Consider the following 16,679-nt stretch of genomic DNA (forward strand, 5'->3'; position numbering starts at 1 on the left):
GAAAGAAGATCAGGGAGGAAACTCCACTGGGGACAGAGGAAAAGGAAAGGAATGAGAGAAACCAAGAAAAGTGTGTGTTAAACTTGGTTCTAAATTGATGTTTTCAGTTTTGCTTTTGGAACATGTATTTAAACTCTTGAGAATGTGAATGAAAATGATAACTTTCCCATATTCAGCTAGAGACAACTCTGTAATGCAGCCAGCAGCTGCTCCTAGCAGTCCTATTCTATGCAAATATTGTAGTCCTTCATCTCTCTCAAGTTAGCAGAGTATTCAAAGATTGCCATGATTTTATAATCTTCAGCAATTTTACATTCTGAGTTGTTTTTTTTTTTAAGATTGGTTGACATTGTTGTAGTGGCTCAGTGAAACAAACATTGGGCTTTGCTTGTGTAGAAGAATTAATTTAGTACTTAACACATTGTACTGAACAAATATAAAAACAATTTAATAATGAAGAACAACTTGAATCAACTTGAAACCTTACATTTTACTAATAAACATCATCAAAAGTAAAACAAAAAATGCTGCCAGAGAAGTCAGCACAAAACCATTAAATGTAGAAGTGGTATCTTCATTGTTGGCTAATCTTTATCTGTCTGTATCTTTCTATTTATCTGTCTGTCCATCCTTCCATCCTTCCATCCATCCATATACATACATTTGAAAGAGATTATACTTGCATTTTTAGGTATAACATTTCAGTGTGATTCCTAATTTTGACTTTGACTTGACTGAGATGATACTATGTGCTATGGAAAACTTCAAGAGAGATGGATTTGCATTTGTAAATGAGGTCAAAAAATCAAATAAATCTACAAAATTTAACACTTCATTTTACAATTGTGTAAGCTCATCCTTTCATATTTATTCTCACAAAGAAAACAAATGCAACTAACCTACTAAATTGACCTGCAAAAACTAAGCATGTCCCTCTTTTCAAGACTGACTAAATATCATGTAATTTTTAGTGAGTTCTAGAAAAATAAGGTAAAGAATTAAAAACGACTCTCCCAGGAGCCCAAACTGGAAACCTTGCAGTTGTTTCTCCACTCATGGCTCCTCCTTGTTTCTTTGAGCTATTTTATTGGTCATGGCTTTGAGTTAATTTTATTTTGGTCACACCCTATCCTTCTGGCCTCCAACTCTTTTTGTCTTCTTACCTCAAGGATTATAAAATAATCAATTAACCCAACTAGTGTTACATTTTACACCTCTGACTTAATGAGCCATCTTCATTCATGTCACTCAAAGTTCTGTGACTCACTATTACCTATAGAAGAACAGAAGCTAACTTTGTGATTAAGCATTACTCTTTTTTTTTTTTCACATCTATAACTGTTTATTGATTAGCAAAACCTTTTGCTTCAGGACATTAGGCAAGCCAAGGGCTGAATCATAATTGACTATTGCTTGTGGGCTGTTAACTTTGGACAACCCCTTTTGGAGCCAGCCCTGTACCGCCATCTGTGGGATGTTTTTATGTTTTTATTTTTTATTATTTCATTATGCATTACTCTTGTCCTTAAGTTTTCAACTAGTGCCATTCAGTGAAATTGAAGTTCAAGCAAGAGTGAGTTTGTTACTCTTCTCCACCCAGACCCCAAATTTTCCTGAATCCCTCTCTTTGCTTTTACTCTGTTCTCTTCTCCCTTAACTTCTAAAATCTACAAGTCAGAATTCAACCAATTCTTTGAGAATATGGATTCTTTTTTTTTCTTTTTTTAAATTTTATTTTATTATGTTATGTTAATCACTATACATTACATCATTCATTTTTTTTTAATGCTTTGTAATCAGTATATTAAGGAGACATTCATACATTTCATTTGCTTAATTCTGATACCCAGATTTAAGCTTGTGAACATGACTTTTAAACATACAATTAAAGCTATTCATCATAATTTGCTATACTACCAACATTAAATTACAGTTACTTCGGAGCATAAGTTAAATGGTTTAAAGTAAGCCTGTAACATACCTAAAACACACCTTCCTATCTCATACATGCAAATTAACTTCTCCACATAAATGTCTCTTCACTCTAAGTTAACCTGCTCCCAAAGTCACTAGTCTGAAGCTTATCATGGTCCAAAGAGAAGGAAAAAAAGTGTAACCAGGACTGATATTAAAAAAAAAAAAAAAAAAGATGGCACAGCAGAAGGCAATGCAGTTCTACAAGTGCAAGCCCTCAAGCAGCAGCATTATGATAAACCCCTTCTTTAAAGAGGTATCCTGTCAATGATACCACAGGCCAAATTACATAGCATGCCATCTTCAAGTAACAGTTGAGGCAATAAATGCAGAGGCATCACAATGAATCCCACTTAACTATAGACCAACACTTCTCTACAAATGCTTTGTCTGACTGCCAATTAAATACAAGTTTTAACTTCATAGCTTAACAATTAAGGGTCATACACTGAAGTCAATACATACACCTAGTATTTCAGTCTGAGCTGTTTCATGCTGAAATTAATTACAATGTATGGCCTAAACAAATGCTAGGGGAGATTTTTTTTTTAAGTAGTTTTTACAAATATTAAACTTTATCTTGCACACTGAAGTCATCATACATACAGGGCAAAGTCAGAGCTTTTATATTTGAGTTTATTCTTCATTTAAAACACTACTATAGTTGAATATTAAAACAAAAACAATAGCAAGTAGTGAGCTATGATTATAGTCCTTCACTCATTCACTACTGCATATAAAATGCCAGCAGTGTTTTTCACTGGCCCCATTAAGAGGTCTGACACTGAACACCACCCCTGGGATGATGTTCATCATCCTCATAGGCTTCCCCATTGTAATGGTGCCGTCTTTCCTGATTTGGATCAAAGTCCACCAGTTCTACCTGGTCCATTTCATCAGTCTCTTCTACTTCCTTCCTCTCAGGTAGGAGTTTTTCCAGCAAAGAAAGTTTATCAGGAGAGAGAAAGCCATTCTCAGGAAAGTTTACCTTAAATTCAATGATAAGGCGACCCTTCTCATATGGTCTACGATAAATTGGCATGCCTTCATTTAGCACACACTTGATATCTCCATGTTTGACAATTTGACCTGGGTGAGAGGTGATGACGATGGTTCGGTTGTCAAGAGTAGATATTGGCTTTTGAAAGCCACACAGTGCTTCAACCAGCTATATGTCCATACACATGAAGAGGTCTTCTCCTCGCCGAGTAAAAACAGCGTGGTCCTTCTGATCTAAAACAAGGATAATATCTCCTGGTTCCAGTCCTGGTTCTTGGTCTCCTTCACCATGGAATGTTATCTTCTGGCCGTCCTTCATGCCTTTGTCAATATGAACTTCTAGAATCTTCTTCTCTCGAACTATCTTCCTCCCATTGCAGCTTTTACATCTGTCTTTGGGACTGATCCGTTCCCCATGGCCCTGGCACTCCATGCACACAGACTGAATTTGCTGAACCATTCCAGGTCCTATCTGATGAATTCTTATTTGCATTCCAGTACCTCGGCAATTGGGACAACATTCGACTGCTCCTTTCTTACCACCTCGGCCTTCACATTTATCGCAAATCACATTCTTTTGCAGAGCTAGTTTTCGTGTTGCACCATTATATAAATCTTCTAAGGTTACTGAGAGCTGATGCACAACATTTTTACCTCTCCTTTCTCTCTGCATCCTTCCTCCTCCTCCAAAAAACATATCAAAGATGTCCATGGGGGAGCCAAAACCACCACCAGCTCCACCTTCTTTAATTGCCTGTTCTCCTCCTTTGTCATATAATTCCCTTTTCTTTGCATCAGAGAGTACTTCGTAAGCTTGAGAAATCTGTTTAAACTTCTCTCCTTCATTTGGGTTCTTATCAGGGTGGTACTTCAAGGCCAGTTTCCTGTAGGCCTTTTTCAATTCCTCTTGGGTGGCATTGGGTTTGACCCCCAAAACATCATAGTAAGTGGTTTCTTTCGCCATTTTCTACAGCCGGTAAGAGGGCCGAGGCCGGTGTGGGGGAGCGGGAAGGGGTGCGTTGCTGGGCGCAGCTCGGGCAGCCGCCGCTGCTCCGCGTCTCACCGAGTGTTCTGGAAAGTTCCCCATCATTCATTTTTGATGTAGTGTTCCATGATGCGTTGTTTGTGTATAACACCCAAGTGCTCCATTCCATAAGTGCCCTCTTTAAGATAGAGCCCCAGAATTCTGATTCCATTGCTCTCTGTGTTTTAGCAGAGCATTGAGCAGGCCATTTAAACTTCTGGGGCCTTGGCTTTCTTATTGTTAAGATATGCCCCCAAATGTATAGCCTTTAGAGCTCTTTGAGGTTAAAATATCAACATGAAAGTAAGACTCTCTTCCCTCTTCTCACTTTTTCTGTTTTTCTAGGATGACAGGTGCCATTTTACTTATCTTACCACTAGTGTTATTTCTACTACTTGAACATGAGGTGTTGGAAGATATAGTAGTTATGTTTAAGTCAACCTGGTATGTCTTTTGCCTCCACATTTAATTATGGAAAGGCAGTGTCTGATTCATCTAGGTATCCAGTTGATATCTTGTGTTTATTAAAATAAATGGAAGAAAAGAGGGAAGGAAGGAAGGAGAGAAGGAGGGAAATAATATCATCTTTGTTTTTAAATCTTGAGACTGTCTACATGTAATATGTTTTTTTTAATTTTTATTGTTTGTTAATATGTTTTTTAATATTACTACTTATTAAACCACTTGTCTTCATGTATGTTCTTAGGACTCAAGGGTGACATTATTTTATTGTTACCTATAATTCACTGTTACTTAAGTCCTCAAGTTTGATTAAATTCTATCACAAATGAGAGTACTTTTAAAATAGAAGTTTTTCATTCCAATAGTAATGTCCTTTGCCTCCCAGAAATAACTCCTTTTAATCTTGTTGAGAATATATAGTCCCATGTTAAATGTTAAAGTAGCTGGCTTTCTTAGTTAATTTCTTTCTTGCTTTTGCTCAGGTTTGCTGATTAATTGCCTTCATTATTAGTAGATGACTTTAATGAATTTAACATTTTGGTTAAGCATATCTTTCAGCTAATATGAAAGCAAGGCTTCTTAGAGAATAATTTTTCTGTTTTATTGAAGCCAGAGTCATATCATGGCATCAGAAAGTCTAGACAGAATGTCTAAGGACATTTAGTAGTTAATTGAAATGACTCTAAAGGCAACACCTCTGATGTATTGGGCATTAAGATCAAGATAAAAATTGATTTAGAAACTTTTTTTTTATTCTTCTTCACTGCCTTAGTTCTGTCATTCTCTTCCTGACTTATTATATAGTGTTTGTTTTACACTGTATAATTAGATTTTGCCTTCTTTTCTGCACTTTGACTTTTAAATGACCCAGTGATCTTGCTCTTCTGTTAGGTATGTCACATTCATGTAGATCTCCATCTCCATGGAAGCTGTATAATGAGAATAGCTCTGTGCTGAGCCCTTGTGCTCACTGCAGCCCCCACTCTGATTCTTCTCTTCTCAGCCTTTAGGTTTGTACATACATAGAAAATGAGTTTAACGGTTAGGTTCAAGAGCCAGCCCATAAGGCAGGAATTGCATATTGCCAAAATTATCCTTGAGAATCCCATGCAAAAGTGTAAAAGTTGCAAATGGTCTAACACTTGGGTTTTTTCCTTAACTTTGAAACAGATATCCAGTTCTTCAACTGAACACCAAATAAATGTGTTGTGCTTTGTTTCAGGGATGTTATAAAACAACAACAACAGCATAGCATCCCTCTATTTTTTTAATAATTTTTTATTGTTATGTTAATCACCATACATTACATCAGTAGTTTTTGATATAGTGTTCCATGATTCATTGTTTGGGCATAACACCCAGGGCTCCACGCAGAACGTGTCCTCTTTAATACCATTCACCAGGCTAACCCATCGCCCCACCCCCCTCCCCTCTAGAACCCTCAGTTTGTTTTTTCATCATCTCTCATGGTTTGTCTTCCCCACCGATTAATCCCCCTTCATTCTTCCCCTCCTGCTATCTTCTTCTTTTTTTTTCCTTAACATATATTGCATTATTTGTTTCAGTGGTACAGATCTGTGATTCAACAGTCTTGCACAATTCACAGCGCTCACCATAGCACATACCCTCCCCAATGTCTGTCACCCAGCCACCCCATCCCTCCCACCCCCCACCACTCCAGCAACCCTCAGTTTATTTCCTGAGATTAAGAATTCCTCCTATCAGTGAGGTCATATGATACATGTCTTTCTCTGATTGACTTATTTCACTCAGCATAACACCCTCCAGTTCCATCCACGTCATTGCAAATGGCAATATTTCATTCCTTTTGATGGCTGCATAATATTCCATTGTGTATATAAACCACTTCTTCTTTATCCATTCATCTGTCGATGGACATCTTGGCTCTTTCCACAGTTTGGCTATTGTGGACATTGCTGCTATAAACATTGGGGTACACGTACCCCTTCGGATCCCTACATTGGTATCTTTGGGGTAAATATCCAGTAGTGCAATTGCTGGATCCTATGGTAGCTCTATTTCCAACTGTTTGAGGAACCTCCATACTGTTTTCCAGAATGGTTGCACCAGCTTGCATTCCCACCAACAGTGTAGGAGGGTTCCCCTTTCTCTGCATCCCCGCCACCATCTGTCGTTTCCTGACTTGTTAATTTTAGCCATTCTGACTGATGTGAGGTGGTATCTCATTGAGGTTTTGATTTGGGTTTCCCTGATGCCAAGCGATGTTGAGCACTTTTTCATGTGTTAGCTGGACATTTGGATGTCTTCTTTGGAAAAATGTCTGTTCATGTCTTCTGCCCATTTCTTGATTGGATTATTTGTTCCTTGGGTGTTGAGTTGGATAAGTTCTTTATAGATTTTGGATACTAGCCCTTTATCTGATATGTCATTTGCAAATATTTTCTCCCATTCTGTTGGTTGTCTTTTGGTTTTGTGGACTGTTTCTTTTGCCGTGCAAAAGCTTTTTATCTTGATGAAGTCCCAATAGTTCATTTTTGCCCTGGCTTCCCTTGCCTTTGGCGAATTTCTAGGAAGAAGTTGCTGTGGCTGAGGTTGAAGAGGTTGTTGCCTGTGTTCTCCTTTAGGATTTTGATGGACTCCTGTCACACGTTTAGGTCTTTCAACCATTTGGAGTCTATTTTTGTGTGTGGTGTAAGGAAATGGTCCAGTTTCATTCTTCTGCATGTGGCTGTCCAATTTTCCCAACACCATTTATTGAAGAGAATGTCTTTTTTCCATTGGACATTCTTTCCTGCTTTGTTGAAGATGAGTTGACCATAGAGTTGAGGGTCCATTTCTGGGCTCTCGATTCTGTTCCATTGATCTATGTGTCTGTTTTTGTGCCAGTACCATACTGTCTTGATGATGACAGCTTTGTAATAGAGCTGGAAGTCCGGAATTGTGATGCCGCCAGCTTTGCTTTTCTTTTTCAAGATTCCTCTGGCTATTCGGGGTCTCTTCTGGTTCCATACAAATTTTAGGATTATTCCATTTCTTTGAAAAACCTGGATGGTATTTTGATGGGGATTGCATTAAATGTGTAGATTGCTCTAGATAGCATTGACATCTTCACAGTATCTGTTCTTCCAATCTATGAGCATGGAACGTTTTTCCATTTCTTTGTGTCTTCCTCAATTTCTTTCATGAGTATTTTATAGTTTTCTGAGTACAGATCCTTTGCCTCTTTGGTTAGATTTATTCCTAGGTATCTTATGGTTTTGGGTGCAACTGTAAATGGGACCGACTCCTTAATTTGTCTCTCTTCTGTCTTGTTGTTGGTGTATAGGAATGCCACTGATTTCTGTGCATTGATTTTATATCCTGCCACTTGACTGAATTCCTGTATGAGTACTAGCAGTTTTGGGGTGGAGTCTTTTGGGTTATCCACATAAAGTATCATATCATCTGCAAAGAGTGAGAGTTTGACTTCCTCTTTGCCGATTTGGATGCCTTTGATTTCTTTTTGTTGTCTGATTGCTATGGCTAGGACTTCTAATACTATGTTGAATAGCAGTGGTGAGAGTGGACATCCCTGCCGCATTCCTGACCTTAGGGGGAAAGCTCTCAGCTTTTCCCCATTGAGAATAATATTCGCTGTAGGGTTTTCATAGATGACTTTTATGATATTGAGTTATGTACCCTCTATCCCTATACTCTGAAGAGTTTGGATCAAGAAAGGATGCTGTACTTTGTCAAATGCTTTTACTGCATCTATTGAGAGGATCATACGGTTCTTGTTCTTTCTTTTGTTAATGTATTGTATCACGTTGACTGATTTGTGGATGTTGAACCAGCCTTGCAGCCCAGGGATAAATCCCACTCGGTCATGGTGAATAATCCTTTTAATGTACTGTTGGATCCTATTGGCTAGTATTTTGGTGAGAATTTTGGCATCCATGTTCATCAGGGATATTGGTCTGTAATTCTCCTTTTTGATGGGGTCTTTGTCTGGTTTTGGGATCAAGGTAATGGTGGCCTCATAAAATGAGTTTGGACGTTTTCCTTCCCTTTCTGTTTTTTGGAACAGTTTCAGAAGAATAGGTATTAATTCTTCTTTAAATGTTTGGTAGAATTCCCCTGGGAAGCCAACTGGTCCTGGGCTTTTGTTTGTTGGGAGATTTTTGATGACTGCTTCAATTTCTTTAGTGGTTATAGGTCTGTTTAGGTTTTCTATTTTTCCTGGTTCAATTTTGGTAGTTGATACATCTCTAGGAATGCATCCATTTCTTCCAGGTTTTCTAATTTGCTGCATAGAGTTGCTCATAATATGTTCTCATAATTGTTTGTATGTCTTTGGTGTTGGTTGTGATCTCTCCTCTTTCATTCATGATTTTGTTGATTTGGGTCATTTCTCTTTTCTTTTTGATAAGTCTGGCCAGGGGTTTATCAATCTTGTTAATTCTTTCAAAGAACCAGTTCCTAGTTTCGTTGATCTGTTCTACTGTTCTTTTGGTGTCTATTTCATTGATTTCTGCTCTGATCTTAATTATTTCTCTTCTTCTGCTGGGTTTAGGCTTTATTTGCTGTTTTTTTCTCTAGCTTCTTTAGGTGTAGGGTTAGGTTGTGTATTGGAGACCTTTCTTGTTTCTTGAGAAAGCCTTGTATTGCTATATACTTTCCTCTTAGGACTGCCTTTGCTGTATCCCAAAGATTTTGGACAGTTGTGTTTTCATTTTCATTGGTTTCCATGAATTTTTTAAATTCTTCTTTAATTTCCTGGTTGACCCATTCATTCTTTAGTAGGATGCTTTTTAGCCTCCATGTCTTTGAGTTCTTTCCGACTTTCCTCTTGTGTTTGAGTTCTAGTTTCAAAGCACTGTGGTCTGAAAATATGCAGGGAATAATCCCAATCTTTTGGTACTGGTTGAGACCTGATTGGTGACCTAGGATGTAATCAATTCTGGAGAATGTTCCATGGGCACTAGAGAAGAATGTGTATTCCGTTGCTTTGGGATGGAATGTTCTGAATATATCTGTGAAGTCCATTTGGTCCAGTGTATCGTTTAAGTCTTTATTTCCTTGTTGATCTTTTGCTTAAATGATCTCTCCATTTCAGTCAGGGGGGTGTTATTCTGTCCCCCACTATTATCGTATTGTTGTCAATGTGTTTCTTTGCTTTTGTTATTAATTGCCTTATATAATTGGCTGCTCCCATGTTAGGGGCATAGATATTTACAATTGTTAGATCTTCTTGTTGGATAGACCCTTTAAGTAGGATATAGTGTCCTTCTTCATCTCTTATTACAGTCTTTGTTTTAAAATCTAACTTGTCTGATATAAGGATTGCCCCCCCAGCTTTCTTTTGGTGTCCATTAGCATGGTAAATGGTTTTCCAGCCCCTCACTTTCTTTTTTTTTTTTTTTAAAGATTTTATTTATTTATTTGAGAGAGAGAGAACGAGAGATAGAGAGCACGAGAGGGAAGAGGGTCAGAGGGAGAAGCAGACTCCCCGCCGAGCAGGGAGCCCGATGTGGGACTCGATCCTGGGACTCCAGGATCATGACCTGAGCTGAAGGCAGTCGCTTAACCAACTGAGCCACCCAGGCGCCCCAGCCCCTCACTTTCAATGTAGGGGTGTCTTTGGGTCTAAAATGAGTCTCTTGCAGACAGCATATAGATGGGTCTTGTTTTTTAATCCAATCTGATAGACTGTGTCTTTGATTGGGGCTTTTAGCCCATTTCCATTCAGGGTAACTATTGAAAGATATGAATTTAGTGCCACTGTATTGCCTGTAAGGTGACTGTTACTGTATATTGTCTGTATTTCTTTCTGATCTATGCTGCTTTTAGACTCTCTTTTTGCTTAGAGGACCCCTTTCAATATTTCTTGGAGGGCTGGTTTCGTGTTTGCAAATTCCTTTAGTTTTTGTTTGTCCTGGAAGCTTTTTATTTCTCCTTCAATTTTCAATGACAGCCTAGCTGTATATAGTATTCTTGGCTGCATATTTTTCTCATTTAGTGCTCTGAAGATATCATGCCAGTCCTTTCCGGCCTGACAGGTCTCTGTGGATAGGTCTGTTGCCAATCTAATGTTTCTACCATTATAGGTTACATATCTCCTCTCCCAAGCTGCTTTCATGATTTTCTCTTTGTCTCTGAGACTCGTAAGTTTTACTATTAGATGTCAGGGTGTTGACCTATTTTTATTGATTTTGGGAGGGGTTCTCTGTGCCTCCTGGATTTTGATGCCTCTTTCCTTCCCCACATTAGGGAAGTTCTCTGCTATTATTTGCTCCAATATACCTTCTGCCCCTCTCTCTCTTATTTTTCTGGGATCCCAATTATTCTAATGTGGTTTTGTTTTATTGTGTCGCTTATCTCTCGAATTCTGCCCTCGTGATCCTGTAGTTGTTTATCTCTCTTTTTCTCAGCTTCTTTATTTTCCATCATTTGGTCTTCTATATCGCTGATTCTCTCTCTGCCTCATTTATCCTAGCAGTTAGTGCCCCCATTTTTTATTGCACTTCATTAATAGCCTTTTTGATTTCAATTTAGTTAGATTTTAGTTCTTTTATTTCTCTAGGAAGGGTTTCTCTAATAACTTCCATGCTTTTTCAAGCCCAGCTAGGATCTTTAAAATCTTGATTCTGAACTCTAGGTCCGACATCATAGTAATGTCCGTATTGAGTAGGTCCCTGCAGATGGTACTACCTCTTGTTCTTTTTGCTGAGGTGATTTTTTTCGTCTTGTCATTTTGTCCAGAGGAGAATAGATGAATAAGAGAACAAAATGCGAACAGGTTAACAACATCCCCAGAAAATATACTCTAAACAAATCAGAAAAGACCTGAAACCAGGGGAAAAGAAAGGGAAAGAAAGAAAAAAGAAAGAGGGAAAAAAATAAGAAAGAAAAAGATAAAAACAAAAACAGGACAAAACAAAAAGAAACAGAATATGATCAAATATGATAAGGTAGTGCATAGATCAGTACCACACACTAGATTTGGGTGTATTTTGGTCTGTTAGAAGAAAGTGCGTCCTAAAATTTTAAAGAAACAGAGTTATATATGTACAAAATAAGGGTTGATAAAATGAAGGGATGGAAGATGATTGTAAAGATGAAAATTATAAAAGATTTTATAAAAGAATTGATAAGAAGTTGTTTGAAAAAAGAAAGAAGATTTAAAAAAAAAGAGAGAGAATGGGATCAGGCAGGAGACTAGAACAAAGACATACAGTAGTGATTTAGGGTATATTTTGATCTGTTAGAAGAATCTGTATCTCAAAATTTTAAAGAGAGAAGGACTTATATATATATGCCAAAAATAAGGGTATCTACTATGAAGGGATAGAATATGACTCTAAAAATGAAAAATAAAAAAAAGTTTTTTTTTCAAAAAGGGATTGATAAGATGTTGGTTGAAAACGGGAAAAGCAAAAATTCAAAAAAAAAACAGTAAAATAATTAATTTTGAAAAACTAAAGAATTATGGTAAAAAAAGCCATGAATTCGATGTGCAGTATTCCCTTAGCGCTGGAGTTCTCCCGTTCTCCTTGATGGGTAAACTTGGTCTTGGCTGTCTGTTCGTGCTGATCTTCTGGGGGAGGGGCCTGTTGCCGTGGTTCCCAAATGTCTTTGCTGGAGGCAGAATTGCCCCGCCCTTGTCGGTCTGGGTTAAGTAATCTGCTCGGGTTTGCTCTCGGGATCTTGTGTTCCCTGCAAGCTTTCCATACAGCTTTGGAGGATGAGAGTGAAAATGGCGGCCTCCCAATCTCCGCCCCGGAGGAGCTGAGAACTCAGGGCCCCACTCCTCAGTGCGCCCCCAGAGAAAAGCAGTCAGTCACTCCCGTGTCCCTGGTCTCTAGCTGCACTCTGTGCTCACCCGGCCTGTGACTGAGCGTTTCTTCTCTGGCACCTGACTCCATCTGGAGTCTCCAAACCCAGCAGATCCCTGCGGTGCACTCCCGCGCCACTCCTCCCAGGGGAGGAAGGGGAGTCTCCCCGGCTCTGCCGCTTGTTGGGTCCCTACTGGAGGAGCAGTGGCCCGACTGTGTCGCCGATCACAGTTTATGGCAACCCCGAGCTGAGAGCCCACGCCTCGGCTCCCTCTCTGTAGCCGGCTTCCCCACTCCGATACCTGGGAGCTCTGCCGCACTCAGGCACCCCCGGTCTTTCTGTGACCCCGAGGGTCCTGAGACCACACTGTCCCGCGAGGGTTCCACCCCCCGCTTAGCCACTGGAGCAACGTCCCTCCGCGGAGCCGACTTCTAAAAGGTCCGATTTTGTGCTCCGCGGCTCTATCACTTGCCAGAAGCGGCCGACGAGGCCCCCTCCCCCGCCGTCTATCCTCCGAATATCGCCTCGATTCACATCTCCGCACGTCCTACCTTCCAGAAAGTGGTCGCTTTTCTGTTCAGAGGGTTGTTGCTACTCTCTTCTTCGGTCTCCTGTTGAGTTCATAGGTGTTCAGAATGGTTTAATCCCTTTTCAACTGAATTCCTGAGACTAGACGAAATCTAGGTCTCCTACTCCTCCGCCATCTTGCTCCGCTCCTCCCCAAAGTTCATACTCTTTTTCTAATAGACCCCAAGTCTGGCCAGGGATTTCCTAGATACTTCTTTTTAGCAAGGAAGCACATTAGCAGATGGTTGGCAAACTTACAACTTCCATTTCTCTTAAACCTGTTTTCTGTTCTAGTCATAGGGTAACAGTATATTCCATTTGACTGGGAGTCTACATCTAGCACCTTTTGGCTCCTATTAGTTTTACTGAACTTTGCTATCATATTTACTACTCTGTAGGTTTTTTAGTTTTAAGTGAGTCCATTTTATCCTTAATGCATCTACTGTTTGACCTCCATTTCTAGCAAGTCATTTTTATTTGAAGTGAGCAAAACATCCCATGATCATTTAAAAAAAAAAAAAAAGTCCCATTCGGCAAAATATTGATGACTGCTGAGATTATTTTCCTCTCTGATAGTCTCATTCTCTACTTATTACTGATGTTTTGAGCATGGATATACAATCATAGAACATCTTAAATGTTATTTTACATTTCTTTCCAATCTTGCAGTATAAATTACCATAAAGATCTTAAATTAGTACCCTTTCCCTGTTGCCATACCTCTTGGCTTGTATAATGATTGGGCATGTGGCATTCCTGCATTTATTTATGCTGTGTTCATCCCCATGCCTTTTTTTCAGGTTTAATTTAGAGACCTTTCAATTCGATTTGTCTCTTCTCAGTGTAGATCCATTTTTCCCAGTCTTTTCCTATGTAAGAACCCATCATTTTTGAGCCTTAGCCAAGGTTTGTGAAAATACAGACTCCATGTACTGACCCTAAATGCCTGTACAACTAGTAATTTCCTGTATTCTCACATTTCTTAAAAAAACATTGAAAGTAGGAACAAAAGTAAAAGCCTGTGCTTTATAGGCTATGCTCTGCCATTTCGTACAAGGGAAATGCCTTTTCCTCTAGCTTTTAAATAATATTAAATTACACAAAATTTAAGAAAAGATGTAAGAATTTTGTTTAACATATGTATGTATATATATATCTAATTAACAATGGCCTTGATACAATGTCAGTCTGTTATTTTCTTTTCCAAGCTCATGGCTAAGGAATAGCATAGGCCAAAAATAGTCTTGTTCCACTTATAACTGTTTTCTACTATTCTACTTTTGACATCTTTTTTTCTCCATCGTTCTTGTTCTTACATACCTTCAACATTCCAGTTCATTGAATTATGCAGGTAATAAAAACCTCTCAGAATTTACTGATAATGCAAAAAAAAAAACAACCCTACTTAAATAAAAGAGAATCCTAATATATTTTAACCTTTAGATAGCCTCAAGCTTTTCACCCTTTAATGTGCCATTATCCAAGCATTGACTAAAACTGAGCTGTAATCTGGTATTTTGTGTAGTGTGCAGATTTTCCTCTTTTTGTATCTTTTCTGAAAGCTTTTAAACATTATTGCTTCAATAGAAATCTTTTGGAAAGGATTGCTTTTGTTTTTGTGTATTGTATTAATTTTGTTTTTTACCTTTTCTTCCCCAATAAAGGAAGAAAGACCTCAGGGAAAAAAGATAAAGTTACAACATGGTAAATCTAGTAGTTTATGTTCTGTTCTTCGTTGTTGTTACAAAGGTCAAATTCATAGAGATTGCACCAACTCCTTCAAAGGGTCTTTGTGCGTATTTTATTTCATTTCCCAAAATTCTCAGGTAGGAAATGTTCAGTTAATTGGAACAAGCTTTTCTTCTGAAGAAGAACTTTCTGTAATCTCACCAATAATAAAAAGCCATGTCAGGGTGCCTGGGTGGCTCAGTTGGTTCAGCGTGGGACTCTTGATTTTGGTTGGGTCCATGATCTCAGGGTTCTAGGATCGAGCCCCCGTCAGGCTCCGAGCTCAGCAGGGAGTCTGCTTGAGGATTCTCTTCCTCTGCCCTTGCCCCTCCTGCTGTGTACACACATGCTCTCCTGTGCTCTCTCTCTCTCAAATAAAGAAATAAATCTTAAAAACGAAAAAGCCATGTCCAGGGTAAAAGAATTTTTGCTGAAATCAGTGGGAATCTTTTCGTTGGTAATGTCTTCCATTACTGAAGCCCACAGGAAAATAGATTATTTTATGCAACCATATATGATTTTATTAGGTTCTTTGTGACCCTCTTTGGTGCCAGGTATTAGGTATGGGATGAAGAGGGAGATGGTAAAAATTTAAAAAAGACAATGATCTTGAATTTTCAAGCAGAACATAGTGCAGTTCTTCACATCATGGTGAATATAGCAGAATAGCATAGCAGGGGTAAGTTTTGAATAGGCTGGATGTCAAAGTGAATTATAAAGCTTTTTTAAAAAAATATATTTTCTTCTTGCACTTGGGTGGCTCAGTCAGTTGAGTGTCTGACTCTTGATTTTGGCTTTCTCTCTCACTCTAACAAATAAATGAATCTTTAACAATATATTTATTTTTTTGGGGGGGTGCGAGGAATGAATAGGTGGAATACAGAGAATTTTTAAGACAGTGAAAGTACTTTGTATGCTACCATAATGATGGATACGTGTCATTATACATTTGTCCAAACCCATAGAATATACAACATTGACAGTGAACTCTTTTGTAAACTATGGACTTTGGATGATTATCATGTGTCAATGTGAGTCCATCAGTTGTAACAAATGTACCACTGTGTTAGGGAATATTGATAATGGTTATGCATGTGTGGGATCTGGATGTATATGGGAAATCTCTGCCCCTTCCCCTCAGCTTTGCTGTGAGCCTAAAACGGCTTTAAAAAAAGTAAAGCCTTAATACCAAATACAAAAATAGATAAATAAAAATGATAGGTTTAGTTCAATGGGGGAAAATATAAGTGATACAAATCATTTGACTCTTGGTAAATTCTAATCAGTCAAATAGACCTTTTAAAATGTTTCAATAACTATACACACTCACATACACGTTCTTGCCCTTCCCTTATTCTAAGAGATGCTGGTTCTGCAGTTACAGGTTGTGGCCGAGCATCCATATTTTTGAAAGTTCTTTCCATAAACCCAATGAGCATTCAAGGATAGTTATCAGTGGTCATTGATTATGGTCATTAACATCAAAGACTCCAGATTAAGAAAAAGCATAATTAAGTTCTGCTTATTATACTTCCTAGGCATGTGCCAGGGAGAAAAATGTTTTTAACACATGGAACCTTATATTTTAATGGGGAACTGAAAGTGGTGATTCACAGAAAGCTCTTGTCATGAGTTTGGCATTAAGTACTCACTAAATGTTAATTTCTATTTGTGCCATTGTATTCATTGTGGTTGCTGTTGGTGCTGTTAGCAAGGCAGACTATCATAAATGCTACACCAGATGTATGCACACGCATACATACGCAGTTGTAAAAACTCAAAAACAAAATAATTTGGGGTAGAGAAATTAAGGAAATCTTTAGAGAAGAAGATAAATTTAGGAGATTGCATGAAGAGTTAGCTGGCTCATTTGGTGGAGCATGTGATTCTTAATCTTGGGGTCATAAGTTCAAGTTCCACGCTGGGTGTGGAGCCTACTTAAAAAAAAAAAAAAGAAATGATAATTATGTGACACGATAAAGGTGCTAACATTGCTACAACAGTAGTGGTATCACAATATATAAATACATCGAATCAACGTGTTATACACTTTAAATTTACACAATCATATATGTCATATTTCAAAAAATAATTTCACATACAAAAGAAAACCAATAAACATGTATGG

At 38.3% G+C, this 16,679-nt stretch overlaps 1 protein-coding gene and 1 pseudogene across 9 annotated transcripts in view; one reads left to right on the forward strand and one right to left on the reverse strand.

Moving 5' to 3' along the window:
* Nucleotides 1-16,679, forward strand: part of GRM7 (glutamate metabotropic receptor 7) — a 914,710-nt gene that overhangs the window by 310,020 nt on the left and 588,011 nt on the right. The gene's annotated exons all lie outside the window — the stretch shown is intronic.
* LOC112834040 (dnaJ homolog subfamily A member 1 pseudogene) lies at nucleotides 2,536-3,952 on the reverse strand (annotated as a pseudogene).

This window comes from Callorhinus ursinus, unplaced genomic scaffold (assembly GCF_003265705.2).
Source record: "Callorhinus ursinus isolate GAN/ISIS: 27379988/994484 unplaced genomic scaffold, GSC_fseal_2.0 scaffold15, whole genome shotgun sequence".
Lineage (NCBI taxonomy): Eukaryota > Metazoa > Chordata > Mammalia > Carnivora > Otariidae > Callorhinus > Callorhinus ursinus.